The 15,640-nt window shown below is 41.9% G+C and overlaps 1 long non-coding RNA gene across 1 annotated transcript in view; it reads right to left on the bottom strand.

Moving 5' to 3' along the window:
- The window catches only part of LOC141993559 (uncharacterized), a 293,332-nt gene that overhangs the window by 124,291 nt on the left and 153,401 nt on the right, over window positions 1–15,640 (bottom strand). The window contains exon 2 of the long non-coding RNA XR_012640886.1: window positions 9,579–9,739. This is a non-coding gene — a long non-coding RNA (uncharacterized LOC141993559). The remainder of the gene's footprint in view (window positions 1–9,578; window positions 9,740–15,640) is intronic.

The following is a 15,640-nucleotide window of genomic DNA, read 5'->3' as shown; positions in this document are numbered from 1 at the left end:
ACTTTCCTCTGTGCACCCAGGTTGTACTTCCCCAAGCCCTGAAGGGTAGTTCATGGGCCCCATCTTTCAGGTCTTGGATTTGTCCTCACCCCCACCCCTACTGACCCCTTGAAAACAACTGTTAGTAATAGGGAATTCTGCAATATTTTAGCAACTAAATGTTAGTTTAAGTATCAGCAATTTCACCAAGTTCTCTGTTACTATGTATCTTCCAAATCAGTTTACCCTTACATGACAACTGTGGTACCCCTACAAATCTTATTTGTTGTGTGTACTTAAGGAGGTCCTGACCTCAGGGACTTTTATTGTTTAATGGCTATTGCAGCAGCAGACTTGGGCCTCATTTTGTTTGTTGATGTACCCAATTATTGTGATGGTGATGGTTTTATTGTATTCCCAATTATTATTATTGTGATTGTTTGCATTTGTGTTTATGTTATATCTGGTGTTTAGTCACTTGTAACGGTTTTAGTTATATTCACCTGGTTATGATTGTTTGGTTTGTTTGCAACAGATCACCTGTGCCCTACAATGACAACAACTACTGTAATGATCATAGATCAAGGGGCAGAGTGTTGTAGGAGCAGCAGTGATCTGTATGTTATGAATAGAGACTGGGAGTGGCTGGGTCATTACACATATTGAATCTATTTCCCCATGTTAAGTATCCTCACACTTCTTGTCAACTGTCTAAATAGGCCATCTTGATTATCACTACAAAAGTTTTTCTCCTTCTGATAATAGCTCATCTTAATTAATTAGCCTCTTACAGAGTGTATGGCAAATTCCACCTTCTCTTATATCTCTCTTCTTACTATATGTTCCATTCTATGCATCCGATGAAGTGGGCTGTAGCCCACGAAAGCTTATGCTCTAATAAATTGGTTAGTCTCTAAGGTGCCACAAGTACTCCTTTTCTTTTTGCGGATACAGACTAAACACGGCTGCTTCTCTGAAACCTGACGTAGCATACAGATCACTGCTGCTCCTACAACAGCTGCATAATAAATGGATTACCGAAAAAGAATGTACTGTCACCACTATGGAGGATTCTGCTATTTTCATGAAAACAAAACCAGTCTGACAATTTTAAAAGCCCTGACAGGTTTTGATTCTTTAGATGAACCTGGTTGTTAAAAATGTTTAGAGGGTGTCACAGGTCCACTACTAGGACGCCTCCTCCTAGCCACTCCAGGGATTAGCTCTTTCTAGGCCTAACGCCCCCTTCCGCTGCTCATCTGCATGCCCTTCCACCTCTCTGCAACTCAGGGCGTTATCTCTTTGTGACTTGGCCCTCCAGCCAGGTCACTGTAATTCTCTCCTTCTGGGATATCACAGTCTCATGATACATGCTGTTTCCCTCTGAAATGTCCAGAGAGTGGCTACAGGCTCCCTCACTGTAGCCCCTTTTTGTTACCAGCTTCCTGGCTTTACAGTAGCCTCTCTTGTTCCTTCACAGCTGGTTCCATCATCATTTAGGCATTACTTAGGCCCCTCAGCTGTGGTCTATCCAGTTAATTGGCCCTTTCCCAGCTTCACTGACCCCTTCTAGGCTATTGTGGGGTGAACCCCCCAGATCAGAAAAGACTACAAACAAAGAGCCAAAATCAGGGCTTAGGCACTTTGAATGTGGACCTGGGTGGACATTAGTTCATCAAGGGACTGAGCCAAAGTTCACTGAAGTCAGTGGAAAGACTTCTGTTGACTAGTCCTTAGGCTTTGGAACCAGGTCCAATAAGTAGCTTTGCACTCTACTCGTATTGGGATCAGTGGGAACCCCAGGCAAAACCCCATTACCAGCAAGCAGAATGGATGTCCCACATCCGGAAAGTAAAGTGCACACTGAAAAATCCCCATACCTAGAGAGCCATTTTACAGACATTAAAATTAAATGTTAAGACCCCACAAGTCCTGTGGAACGTAAAGGTGATGAGAAGTCAAGACTGGAGCACTGAAGGCCCTGGCTAAGGGCATTTCATTTTGGTACTTAAGAGTTGAAGGAGATGATACTGTTCTGGTATGAGCCTATGTGCAGCCAGAGTCCTTGTTTTAGCCCAAATATTATACTTGGAGCTCATTAATTGTATAGTATGATATTTATTTTCACACTCATACAACTGTCTCATCTCATTAATTTGATCCACTGCTGAATATAGGCACTATTTAACATTGCTAAATCTATGATCGACAGTTAATGATAAAATATTGCAGAGTTCGATCACTATCATGATCAAGCAAGCCACTAAGGGAGCTGGGAAGGAGGATGACGTTTTCCCTTAGATGTGAACAGAATGTCAGGGCAATCCTGAATGATCCACTGATCTAGGCTTGATCAATTTTTACATGCCCTTACCCCCCCAACAGCAGTGACAATTTCTCTGTAGAGGATGACTCTTCCTCTCTTCTTTGGGGAGGAAGGAGGACTTGCCACAACGTAATCAGAAGAGCTTCACAGTTTGGATGAAAGTTTGGGAAGCTCACACCACCACTCCCTGGTACAGAATGTTGCAGGAACCCTCTGGACAGTGCTCCACAGCAGTCGTAGCAGGGGTGACCCCAGCAGGTACAGAGGTGTGTTTAATAATATTGAGATGCCTAGAAAAAAAATAGCCATTAACGTAGATTATTCTTTACCTTACCTATAGTTTTCGCCACCGTACCTAATACTGTAGCATTCTTCTCATACACCGTGATAACAAAGATTGTCCATGAACAGCCATATTTTGTGCTGCCCTTATCTTAAGTCACAATATACAGCATTTTGCTCCATTTTGCATTTCAATGACTTAATACATTTTTAGTATAAAATATTCTAATAGGTCAGAAAAATGTCATTTTGATTTCAGTGTAATTTAAGAGTCTCTAGAAAGCATTATGTCCAGTGTCGGCATGCTCATTTGTATTTCCTACGAGTACAATGTGTGGCTCGAAGGCTTCTCTCGCTCGCCAGTAGAAGTCGGTCCAATAAAAGATATTACCTCACCCACCATGCCACCCTACGATTATAAGGCAGATTGCTTTGGATGCAAGAAAGTTTACAAAGAGCTTTGTCCCCTAAGACTCTGTCAGAACAGTGTGAGTCTTTGCACACAGGGCCTGAGGCAAAGATCATTCTGGACAATGCAAGTCTCTCTTGAACTTGGTGCACTCTGGGCCTGGCCACTAAGGAGCAGAAGGCTTCTGCCAGAGGAAAGAGTACCCTGCAGCCTCTGGACCCACAGATTTTTGAGAGATGTTGAGTCTGGCTGAGAATAATATAGTATATTGATTTCTAGAGCTGCTCCAATTTATTTTTGCCATTTATGATGCCGTAACTATAACCACACAAGATCCACCAAGGAATGAGAAATTCTCCCTGGACAGAACTAATTTCCCTTAACATTTTTAGAGAGGTTAATATCAGAAGGAAAGAAAGTTAAAATTGTATAAGAAGCCTACTATAAGTATAGATACTCTGTGAAACTAAACCAAAGCAAAAAATGGATTGCATAGAACAAATGTGAAAAACAAAGAAAAAACCCACAAAACATCTTGCATGGATCATAAAGCTGAAATTAGCATCCTTGATAAGTACAACAGGCATTTTAAAAAGCCCATATAGCAACAAAATGGAGGGTAGGCATTTTAGATCAACTGTCTTATGGAAAGAACAGTCAACTTTAAAGAAATAAGAAAGAATCATCCTAAATATTAAGTGTCACCTCTGGCCTGGGCAGAAGTGACAAGGAAGAACTTTAGTTAATCTCCAACTTCATTGGAACAAGAGTCTGAATGAACCAAGTCTGAGTGATGTGCTGCTTAGTCAGGCTGTAAACCTAGCAGCAGACAGTGAATTTATACCAGCTAATAATGTTTTTAATGGGTCAATTAAAATAAGAAAAACAAGGAAAAGACATCTTAGGGAAACATGCATAGATTCTCCCATAAATGATTTAATCAAAGAAAAACAACTTTCATGGGACTGTCAACTTCATCTGCATTTGTATTTGTTTTTTAAAAGTCTGTTTAGATAACCAATGGCAACTTCTTAAAGACCAAACCAAAAAGACGATCCATAGAAGGGTTTATAATTTTTATGTAAGAAATTTTACAATATTATATATGTATAGTTCCATATTTGTAAAACCAAGACTTCCTCCTTAGCTTTTGCTGGTCATATCTATTTAACCCTGAAGCAATTACTCACCTGTTTGAAAGTTAAAAACGTGCTTACATGCTTTGCTGGATCAGGAACATAGATTGTACTCTTTTTTAGGTCACAGACTGCTTTACTGTGTGAGCATACAGGGAGTCCTCAGACTTACAATTCGTTCCTCAGAATTGCGTTGTATCGTAAGTCGAAACAGCTTTTCCCATAGGAATCAATGGTATAAAGGGGGGATTGGTTCCTGAACCAAGGCTTGATGCACTATTTTCACCACAATAACCCAGATTTTTGTACTAAATGAATTATAGATGACTAATGTAGCAACATCATTGTATTTATTTGGTAAACAGCATTCAAACAAACATAAAATCACATATGCTTTGACTTTCCGGAACTTTCTAAGGGCTCTTGGCTCGGGGCTTCTCTGAAGTCTGGGCTGCAGGTTTCTCTGGAGTCTTCACAGAATGCCAGCAACACAGGCTGGGCAGACAGCCAAGGAGGCAGGCAGCAAGAAAGGCGGCTGCTCAGAATGCCGGCAACATACTACACAGAATTTCTTGCTTTTTACAGAGTTGCTTATAAATAACATTGTGGTTGCATTATAATGAATGGAGCAGGGGGGGAGCCCCCTGCAGTCACTTGTCTGATTGGCTTCCACAGCCAGGGTAGCTTGTTGTTAGGTAGCCTTGCCGCTTGTGGGTTTTTTTGGCTCCTGGCCCCGGGCTCAGCCAATCAGAAAGCTTGAAGAGTGAAATCAGTGATTAGCTGAGGCTCAGCATGTGATGTGTGCGCTGTTCTCCAGGCTGGCTTTTGTCATAAGGGCGAAGCAAACATTGTAGGGGCGAAACGGGCAGTCAATTGAAAAGTGTCATAAGTGGTGTCCGATGTAAGTTGGGCATCGCGAGTCTGAGGACTCCCTGTACAATGTCTGTCATGTTGGGATCCAATCTTGGCTTAGACTACTAGATGCTACTGTAATACACAATGAACAACTACCACCTGTAGTGACCAACAAACTCTACCTTTGGGTTTTAAAGTAGTTGGGTTTACTTATTTTTTTGCTTTGCTGTATTTTCTGGCTTTGGCCATGTTAAGATGTGGAAGCAACCAAGGGCAGCAAGAAAACCTGATCTCACGGGCAACCAGAGCAAGCCTAGGAATAACTAGAAACCTTAGAGGCATCTCATGAGACTTCAGCCTTCCAGTCCTGCTTTTGTGATATTTCCACAACAAAGACATGCTGCATAAAACTTACAGAGCAAAACATTTGCAGGCATGGAGTTATGAGGTACTACAAGAGGTCAATGCCCACAATAAAAGGCATGTATTTCAACTCTACAGTTTTGATCTCTGAAAGTAAAAGCACTCACAAAGCTCTGATTACGGAACTTGCAAGTTTCCATTTAACTCAGAAGGGATGCATGCAACTGTTCTGTCCCTGTTTTCCACATTTCAAAAGCTAATTGTACATAACTGTAAATTGTCAACAGTATAGAAAGCTTTTACATTTTAATTTTTAAAACAGAACGGCGATTACTAATCTATGTAGTTATTGCTTCTTCTGCAATTGGCTGAAAATGTATTATAAATGTTATGAAACTAGCATAACATTTATAATACATGAAAAAGATGCTTACAGTGTTTCAAAAGTTACACCCAATTCCCTGAAAAATATTTTAATGGTAGGCCATAGATCTTTGACTCAAGCACATGGTATTCTACCTATCAAGACTCTTAAGAAAATTGTTAATATAAAATGTATCATTTATTTAAGTAGCTCTTACCAGACCATAGTGCTGTGTATCAGCTTTCCAGAATTACAACATTGTAACTCTCCCAGCAGTAAAAGCCGGATATTGCCGGAGTGTGCCCTGTAAATAGTTCATGCTTAATTAATTCCCTGTAATTTTTGTTTCCCTGAAGAACATTCCTTTAAGAGAGAAGAGTTTTAATTTAGGAACTCATGCAAGTTCTCTTCTAATTCTTGTGCAAACCAATTATCTCAGCAACTGGTATCTTGAACACCACACGGTAGCATGAAATATCAGTTTTCTAAAGTTTTAATGTAATAAAGACAGACTTCCTGGAGTTTACAAAAAAGAAAAAAAAAGATCTACAATAGGCCTATCAACAGTGTTCGTTGCCTCACTAAGTTCAGTTTTATACATCATGACTTCACTTTGCAGTAAAAGCAAAAAGTGTTTTTTTTACTGGCTGTTCGTGTCACTTTGCAATGGCGTTTTCTGAGCGGTGTGCTAAAGTAGATAGATTCTTTCCATCACTAGTTGTGGTCCAGGGAATATAGAATTTGCGTTTTTACTACATACGTAGTACATTCCAGTGGCAGCCTACAACAGGAGCTAGTGCTCAGTGCACTTCCAATCTGGCTGGCCCCATGCTCCCCAGTTAGATGGGGAGGGCTGAGCCCCTTTAAACATCCCTCATTACCTTCCACTTCCAGAGACTCCACTGGTACATTGGGATGGCTAAAGCAATCCGCTGAACTTGGCTCTTGTGGTTTGAGATGTGCTTTAATATCTGGAGTACACGATGATTCAAAGGGCAAAGGTAGATTGCTCAGTATATTTTCCTTGAATGTGGGAGCAAAAGCTCATGGTGCAGGGAGTGTACGTATTCTCCATCTACCACCCTTGTTGGAGAGATGCCCTCCCTTGATGAGGGTTATGAAGCTCTTGTGGAGGAGGCAGAGCAGCTTCTTCTAAAATTTCTTTGTACAAATCAAAACGATATCTAGAGGGCCAAGTCCTGTAGTCTTCATTTGGACCAAACTCCATTATGGAGTCAGTGGGAATTGTGTTTGTGTTTGAAGTATAGGATTTGGGCAAACAGAAGATGACAACACGAACACATTTAAAATCAATGGCAGTTTTGCTACGGACACCTCTAAGAGCAGGAGTTAGCTCCTTATGAACACAGCAGGGCTGAACTGTGATTTGGACTAAGGATTCCCAATCTCACCCTTACTCAGGCTATTTGGGACTGAGCACGCACAAGCATTAGCAGAGATGGTAGATAGGGAGGCAAAAGTTGAGCAAGGGAATGCCTGGAATTTTAGCTCCATTCCTATTTGCCGGCCAACACAGCTGAGTCAGCTGCTAAAGCAGGCTGTAAACTGCACCATCCCCAAAGACATTGTGTCGCAAACAAACAGTCTCCAAATCACAGTGCATCCCAGTGCTGGTGTGCTGCTATTTATGAACCATCCTTCGTACAAGGCTATGTGTAAGTCCATCTAGCTCTGAGTGAAGCATGTCACCTGTTCCTTTACAATCACTACACTACTTACAACCAGCCAGTTACTTTGTAGAGCACTTTGGCACATAATTATGACAGATGCTCTGTAAAATCAAATATGATTTTATGCACTGGATATTAGCAATAATATCAAAGAGACACACAGAATATAATGGAGTAGAAATTTCACTCATTTTTATTAATGAACAATCCATTTTTCTTGGTCAGATAGCAGACCTATTGATTTGCCACTAGCCTTCCTGGCAAGATAAATTGTTTTTAACTGAAATGAACCTTAGGAAGACTGTTTTAATTTGCTGATTATGCAATTGACGAGGGAAGATCAAAACAGCTTAGCTAGCCTATTTTTGGTTAGAGAAGTAACTATACCTCTTAAGTTTATGTTTTGTTTTTGGTTGTTCAAAATTTAGCAATAATAAAAGTTAAGAAGGAATTTTTAACAGCAAAATACACGCACACACACACACACACAGATAGACCATATCATCATCTGATTTTAGTCAGAGTAGCTTGATTGACTTCAGAGCTACGTAATTTTACACCATATTAGGATTGACTGGTACAGAGCCTGATTTATGCTCCAGCCCATCACCAGTCTCCAGGCCCCAAGAAACCACACAGTTCCTCAGCGGCAGGCCCACGGCCTTTGGCACAGTGTCCAGTCTCTCCTCATGGCTCCCTGCAGTGAATCTAGCCAAGCTAGAGTCCTGAAGGAAGTTTGTACTGTAGCCCTTGTACTGTGTGCAATGCTCTCAGCGAGTATTTACAGTGACACAGGCAGCCTTTTTAAAACAAGGTAACCATTTATTGTTCATCTGGTATACAGAATCTGGAAGTCCTTAGGCTAGCACAGAGAAACGAAGGTTAAAGTATAGTCCATTCTGGTTAGCACAGAGCCCCAGCCAAGTTGTACTGAACCTCATGTTCAGGCTCTCTCTCTCTCTATCCCCCAAAGTCTGGCCTCCAGGTCAATTTCCAGGTGAGAGCCCAGTGCCTTCCAGAAGCCAACACTTTGGCTTCCACTCTTTTGTTCTTGAGCTGGGGTCTATGCCAGCTTTCCTACTCAGAGATGAGGAAATCCATCTTCCTCTGGGTTGTTAACTGATAGGTGTCAATATCCTGGTGACTGGCTTTTCCGTTGTTGTCTTAGATTTTCCATTGATATGGAGCCAACCTCAGCCAGTCCTTGTATTCCGTGACCCATTCAGGCTCAGACAGCTAGGCAACACACATCCACCTCTTGCTCTGAGCCTGTCCTCAGAGCAGACTTAGTCCTTTTCCTCCATCCCAGGTAGCCATGCAAAATGTAGGGGAAACTGAGACACACATAGGATTCAAAGATGCTACAGAAAATGTCCACTTCTTCACAGTGGCCTAAAATGTTCACCTCTTTAAAAAAAATTTGTCACCTTATTGAAGTCAGAGCAGTATTTGAACTTCAGAGTTAAGACGCAAAATGCCCTCAATTTTAAGATTAAATGAGCTCACGAGAAACGAGCAAACAGGAATACTACTACCCACACATCCTTCACATTTTCAGAAAAAATGCAAGCCTGGATTTTCATTTTTAAATTAGGACCTGATCCTACAAAGACTTATGCATATGAATAACTCTGTGAACAGGAACATTCCCATTGAACATAATGGGATGCACATGCATAAAGTTGCTGATGTGCACAAGTCTTTGCAGGAGAGGTCGTGATTATGGCTTTGCAAAAAAGTAGTTTTGTTTTATGAGTTTCTTTTCAATTTAGCAGTAAGTTATGCTAGAAGGGCGAGTTTCTAGTCAACTCAAGCTTAGATAAAAGTTTTGCTAACCATGAACAATTTAGGGGAAACTTGGGCTTAAGCTTCAGGAGAGGGGTGTTTTTAAATTGCTACAAGCATTTTGCACAGGCCTAGCTCCAAACTCGTAAGCAAAACATGAATCAAAATTGTAAGGAATTGCCTAAACTTATATTTAGATTGACCTTCAAGTGACAGAAAGCCCTAGCCAAAATTTGCAAAGATAGTAGCCTAAATGTTAAGAATTTAAGTAAGGTAGACTTTCAGAAGTACTGAGTACTCAACAGCTCCCCTTTGACTTCAGTGAGAGCTGCCAAAACCTCTGAAAATCTGCTTCATTATTTCAGCTCTGAAATATGGATTTCAGTACCTGATTTTAGGCTCCTCGCTTGGAAAGTCTTCGCCTAGTGCCCATACTTCTGCAGCTCTGGTAGTTCATTCTGCAACTAGTAGATCAGTCCTTTCTTCCCATCTAGTTCAACTGCTCCAGGGAAAAATTCTTCTGCCCATTCTCCCCTGTCTGACAGCAAACTGTAGGGGGAAAAAAAGCTCTCTGCTGTTAAAATGTTGGGCAATGGGACTGGATAGTGAATCCCCCATAATAATTTAGTTGTTTTACAAATTAGAAAAGCCGTTAACATATGTTCTTGGGGTGGTAATTAGAGCTCTGCAAATAACTTTTTAATTTTGCTGGCGGTCACGAAATTTTAGGAAAAAAACTCCTCTTTGTTGCACGTGGTAAAGGAAGCTGTATCCCTCACTTCACAGCAGTGTGATTATATATTAGCATATTCCGACCTGAGCTAAACAGATCTGGCTTTCAGTTTTTGGTTGTAAAAGTAACAGTTAAATAACTAAATTAAGGTTACAATGCATATGAAATATTTAGTACTGAGGAATCTAAATGGGGAGAAATCCCATATGTTGGTCAGTATACCGAGTGGTAATATGCTCAATGCAACAACTTTCCTTTACATCCCAGGGAGCGTACACATTTACCTTAGTTGTGCGCTCAGCTGTAAAAAGTGAGTGTAAGTTTTGTGGGGAAGTACAGACTAATGAACAGAAGCTACCACTACACTGGCTGACTGAAAGAAGGGGAAGGAGTGAGTTTCACCATCATGGCTGCCCCTCTCTTGAGACCCTGGACCTTCTTTTTCCATCCTAATCCTGAGAGGTATCTTGACCAGACGACATCACCAGCTCCAGCTAAACCCCAAATTCCATCTGCAAGGTGAGACTGTCTCCTTCTTACACTCACAGAAGGTGTCCTTTTCCTTCCCTACCTTTTTTCTTTTCTCTCTTTTTGCCTTGTTTAATAGGAGGCTGTCTTAGCCAGCCAAGATTGTATATTTAGCAACACTGTTGCGAGCCTGTGACCAAAGAGGCAGCTAAAATATAGTGACTTAAATGGCTTGATACTGGTACCAGTTTGCTAGGTCTCAGAGTGGCTGGTAAGACCATGTGCCATGCCTGTGTTTTTCAGCAGTGAGGATGCAAGTGAAAGTCAACACCAGAGATGGAAGCTGCATTTTCTATCCTTACTGTTCTTTTCTCTCCCCCTTTGTGTGCATTTGTCTTGTTTTGTCTTCTGGGAAACAGGATCAGACTTGAACAGCAGCAGCAATGACTGCTGCAGCCCCTTTCAACTAACTTCTTTTTTCCCCAAAAAGCACAGTTATCTTTGATACAATCTAAGGGACTTCAAACAAGGCTTTCTTTCCCCCCTTCTAAAACCTCTCTCCAGCTAAAGGGAAAGGGAACACAGGAGGTTGTTAAAATGAAAGCCTTATTTAACACTTTACATTTCAAATGCTTTAACTAATTTTCTTTCTTTTCTGTATCTTTAATGCAAGATTAAAAGGATTTTTAATGGTGTGTTTGCCAGGATACTAAGCAGCCTGAGGTCTCTGTATACCAATCCCCAAACCTTGTTTAAAACTGTTTAATGTTGAACAGCGACTGTGTTATGTTAACACCTTTGACTCTTTGGGCACATTTATTCCTTCTCAATTAATATAAGAGGACTGGACAGCTCCAGTGAATGGTAAAGGATACAGTATGTCCAGGATACATTATGTCCTGGATACACCAAAGACTAGATTTGTAAAGACCAAAGGCAGGTTAAGAACAGATGGCTATTCAATGGCTTATGTAAAAACAGGCAGATAATGTTAGTCCAGTTCTCAGGTGATCCAACTCAGCCCAGGATGACTGGAAGTCATTACCATCTGCCAGCTATTTGGTGGTTTCAGTTCAGTTTAGTTAACAGGTCTCCAGACCACCATGACATCCACAATTAGCACTTCTGTTAGCATTCTCAGTAAACAGCTCTAGGAAGAACTTTACAGAACATGGAGACTCACCTCTGAAAGTAACTCTTCTGCAATTCAGGGTCAGTGAGGATTGTTAGAGCAGCATGAGAAGCTTGTACTGATACAGCCTATGTTTTATTTTTTTCCACCAATAGAGATTACTTTGGTTTATAAGGCTGTCTATTCAGCATCCTTAATTCACACAAAAATGCACTTTTAAAAATAACATTCCCTATTCATTTTGCCAGGAATATCAGCTTCCAGTGGGAATACTTTCTTGGCCTTTACAGAAAATTTTACACCATTGCATTAATTGGAATTATCTGAAGTACATAATGATGCGCAGAATTTATATTATCACCATCATCCCCTCAAGTGGGGAGACTTTCCCAGTTACAACACCCCCATTTCAAAGGCATTGTCAAGATTTATAGTGGATTTTTCAAATGTATCTGAAATTTATTCCTGATCAGTGCCACATTTTCATGGCTCCAGTTTTATTGCCGGCAGTGGATATGCTGAAGTCACCAGTGCCAAGGATTTAATAGCTTGTCAGTTAGGCTTGAAAGCAATTTATCTTCTTTTGGCCATTTCTTAATTTCTTCCTTTATTTTCTGCCTTAACTGAGAAACGTTAATTTTCTGTAATCAATTGTAAAGAAATCCTTGCCTGTGCAAGTCATGTTAATAAAAGAGCTGGAATGGAAAGACACTATTGTTGTCAAAGCAATATTTTCAAAACCTTTTGGACATGAAGACCAATATCTATGAAGATTTATGCCTTGGTTACACTTGATTTTCACGTTAAATAAGCTTTGAAGTCATTCCGCATACATCACCCATACACAGAACTGATTTTCATCAAAATGGGGAAATGATTGCCTGTGATGGCAATGGCCCAGTGCAATATTTCCTGATCTCTAAAGGGGGAAGCTTTGACAAGTCAACAGTGCACTGCTCATGGAAAGTGACTACTGCCATCATAAAATAATTATAGGTTTCAGAGTAACAGCCGTGTTAGTCTGTATTCGTAAAAAGAAAAAAGAAAAGGAGTACTTGTGGCACCTTAGAGACTAACCAGTTTATTTGAGCATGAGCTTTCGTGAGCTACAGCTCACTTCATCGGATGCATAGCATATCGTGGAAACTGCAGAAGACATTATATACACACAGAGACCATGAAACAAAACTTCCTCCCACCCCACTGTCCTGCTGCTAACAGCTTATCTAAAGTGATCATCAAGTGATCATCAAGGAAGGCCATTTCCAGCACAAATCAAGGTTTTCTCACTCTTCCCCCCCCCCACACACACACACACAGACACACATACAAACTCACTCTCCTGCTGGTAATAGCCCATCCCTCTTTGAAACATCTCTTTATAATGCGCATGATAATCAAGGTGGGTCATTTCCAGCACTAATCCAGGTTTTCTCACCACCACCCCCCCCCCCACACACACACACACACCCTCCAAAAACCACACACACAAACTCACTCTCCTGCTGGCAATAGCTCATCTTACAATGTGCACAGCAATAATCCAAGTTTAACCAGAACGTCTTGGGGGGGGGGGGGGTTTGTAGGAAAAAAACAAGGGGAAATAGGCTACCTTGCATAATGACTTAGCCACTCCCAGTCTCTATTCAAGCCCAAATTAATAGTATCCAATTTGCAAATGAATTCCAATTCAGCAGTTTCTCGCTGGAGTCTGGATTTGAAGTTTTTTTGCTTTAAGATAGCGACCCTCATGTCTGTGATTGCGTGACCAGAGAGATTGAAGTGTTCTCCGACTGGTTTATGAATGTTATAATTCTTAACATCTGATTTGTGTCCATTTATTCTTTTACGTAGAGACTGTCCAGTTTGACCAATGTACATGGCAGAGGGGCATTGCTGGCACATGATGGCATATATCACATTGGTGGATGTGCAGGTGAACGAGCCTCTGATAGTGTGGCTGATGTTGTTAGGCCCTGTGATGGTGTTCCCTGAATAGATATGTGGGCACAGTTGGCAACGGGCTTTGTTGCAAGGATAGGTTCCTGGGTTAGTGGTTCTGTTGTGTGGTATGTGGTTGTTGGTGAGTATTCGCTTCAGGTTGGGGGGCTGTCTGTAGGCAAGGACTGGCCTTTCTCCCAAGATTTGTGAGAGTGTTGGGTCATCCTTCAGGATAGGTTGTAGATCCTTAATAATGCGTTGGAGGGGTTTTAGTTGGGGGCTGAAGGTGACGGCTAGTGGCGTTCTGTTATTTTCTTTGTTAGGCCTGTCCTGTAGTAGGTGACTTCTGGGAACTCTTCTGGCTCTATCAATCTGTTTCTTCAGCAATATTGTTAACCTATCCAACTATACTCTCAGCCCAGCAGAAGCAGCTGTCCTATCTCGGGGTCTCTCCTTCTGCCCCTCCACCCCCTCGAACATGATACAGTTCTGTGGTGACCTAGAATCCTATTTTCGACGTCTCCGACTCAAGGAATATTTCCAAGATACCTCTGAACAACATAATGATCCACAGAGGCCTGCCTACCAACATTACAAAAAGAAGGATTCTAGGTGGACTCCTCCTGAAGGTCGAAACAGCAGACTGGACTTCTACATAGAGTGCTTCCGCCGACGTGCACGGGCTGAAATTGTGGAAAAGTAGCATCACTTGCCCCATAACCTCAGCCGTGCAGAACACAATGCCATCCACAGCCTCAGAAACAACTCTGACATCATAATCAAAAAGGCTGACAAAGGAGGTGCTGTTGTCATCATGAATAGGTCGGAATATGAACAAGAGGCTGCTCGGCAGCTCTCCAACACCACTTTCTACAAGCCATTACCCTCTGATCCCACTGAGAGTTACCAAAAGCATCTACAGCATTTGCTCAAGAAACTTCCTGAAAAAGCGCAAGATCAAATCCGCACAGACACACCCCTGGAACCCCGACCTGGGATATTCTATCTACTATCCAAGATCCATAAACCTGGAAATCCTGGACGCCCCATCATCTCAGGCATTGGCACCCTGACAGCAGGATTGTCCGGCTATGTAGACTCACTCCTCAGGCCCTACGCTACCAGCACTCCCAGCTACCTTCGAGACACCACTGACTTCCTGAGGAAACTACAATCCATTGGTGATCTTCCTGATAACACCATCCTGGCCACTATGGATGTAGAAGCCCTCTACACCAACATTCCACACAAAGATGGACTACAAGCCATCAAGAACACTATCCCCGATAATGTCACGGCTAACCTGGTGGCTGAACTTTGTGACTTTGTCCTTACCCATAACTATTTTACATTTGGGGACAATGTATACCTTCAGATCAGCGGCACTGCTATGGGTACCCGCATGGCCCCACAGTATGCCAACATTTTTATGGCTGATTTAGAACAACGCTTCCTCAGCTCTCGTCCCCTAACGCCCCTACTTTACTTGCGCTATATTGATGACATCTTCATCATCTGGACCCATGGAAAAGAAGCCCTTGAGGAATTCCACCATGATTTCAACAATTTCCATCCCACCATCAACCTCAGCCTGGTCCAGTCCACACAAGAGATCCACTTCCTGGACACTACAGTGCTAATAAACGATGGTCACATCAACACCACCCTATACCGGAAACCTACTGACTGCTATTCCTACCTACATGCCTCCAGCTTTCACCCTGACCACACCATACGATCCATCGTCTACAGCCAAGCTCTGCGATACAACCGCATTTGCTCCAACCCCTCAGACAGAGACAAACACCTACAAGATCTCTATCAAGCATTCTTACAACTACAATACCCACCTGCGGAAGTGAAGAAACAGATTGATAGAGCCAGAAGAGTTCCCAGAAGTCACCTACTACAGGACAGGCCTAACAAAGAAAATAACAGAACGCCACTAGCCGTCACCTTCAGCCCCCAACTAAAACCCCTCCAACGCATTATTAAGGATCTACAACCTATCCTGAAGGATGACCCAACACTCTCACAAATCTTGGGTGAAAGGCCAGTCCTTGCCTACAGACAGCCCCCCAACCTGAAGCGAATACTCACTAACAACCACATACCACACAACAGAACCACTAACCCAGGAACCTATCCTTGCAACAAAGCCCGTTGCCAACTGTGC

The sequence above is a fragment of the Natator depressus genome, chromosome 9 (genome assembly GCF_965152275.1).
Source record: "Natator depressus isolate rNatDep1 chromosome 9, rNatDep2.hap1, whole genome shotgun sequence".
NCBI lineage: Eukaryota > Metazoa > Chordata > Testudines > Cheloniidae > Natator > Natator depressus.
The sequence above is the reverse complement of the archived record's forward strand: the minus strand, read 5'-3'. Positions and strand labels throughout refer to the sequence as shown.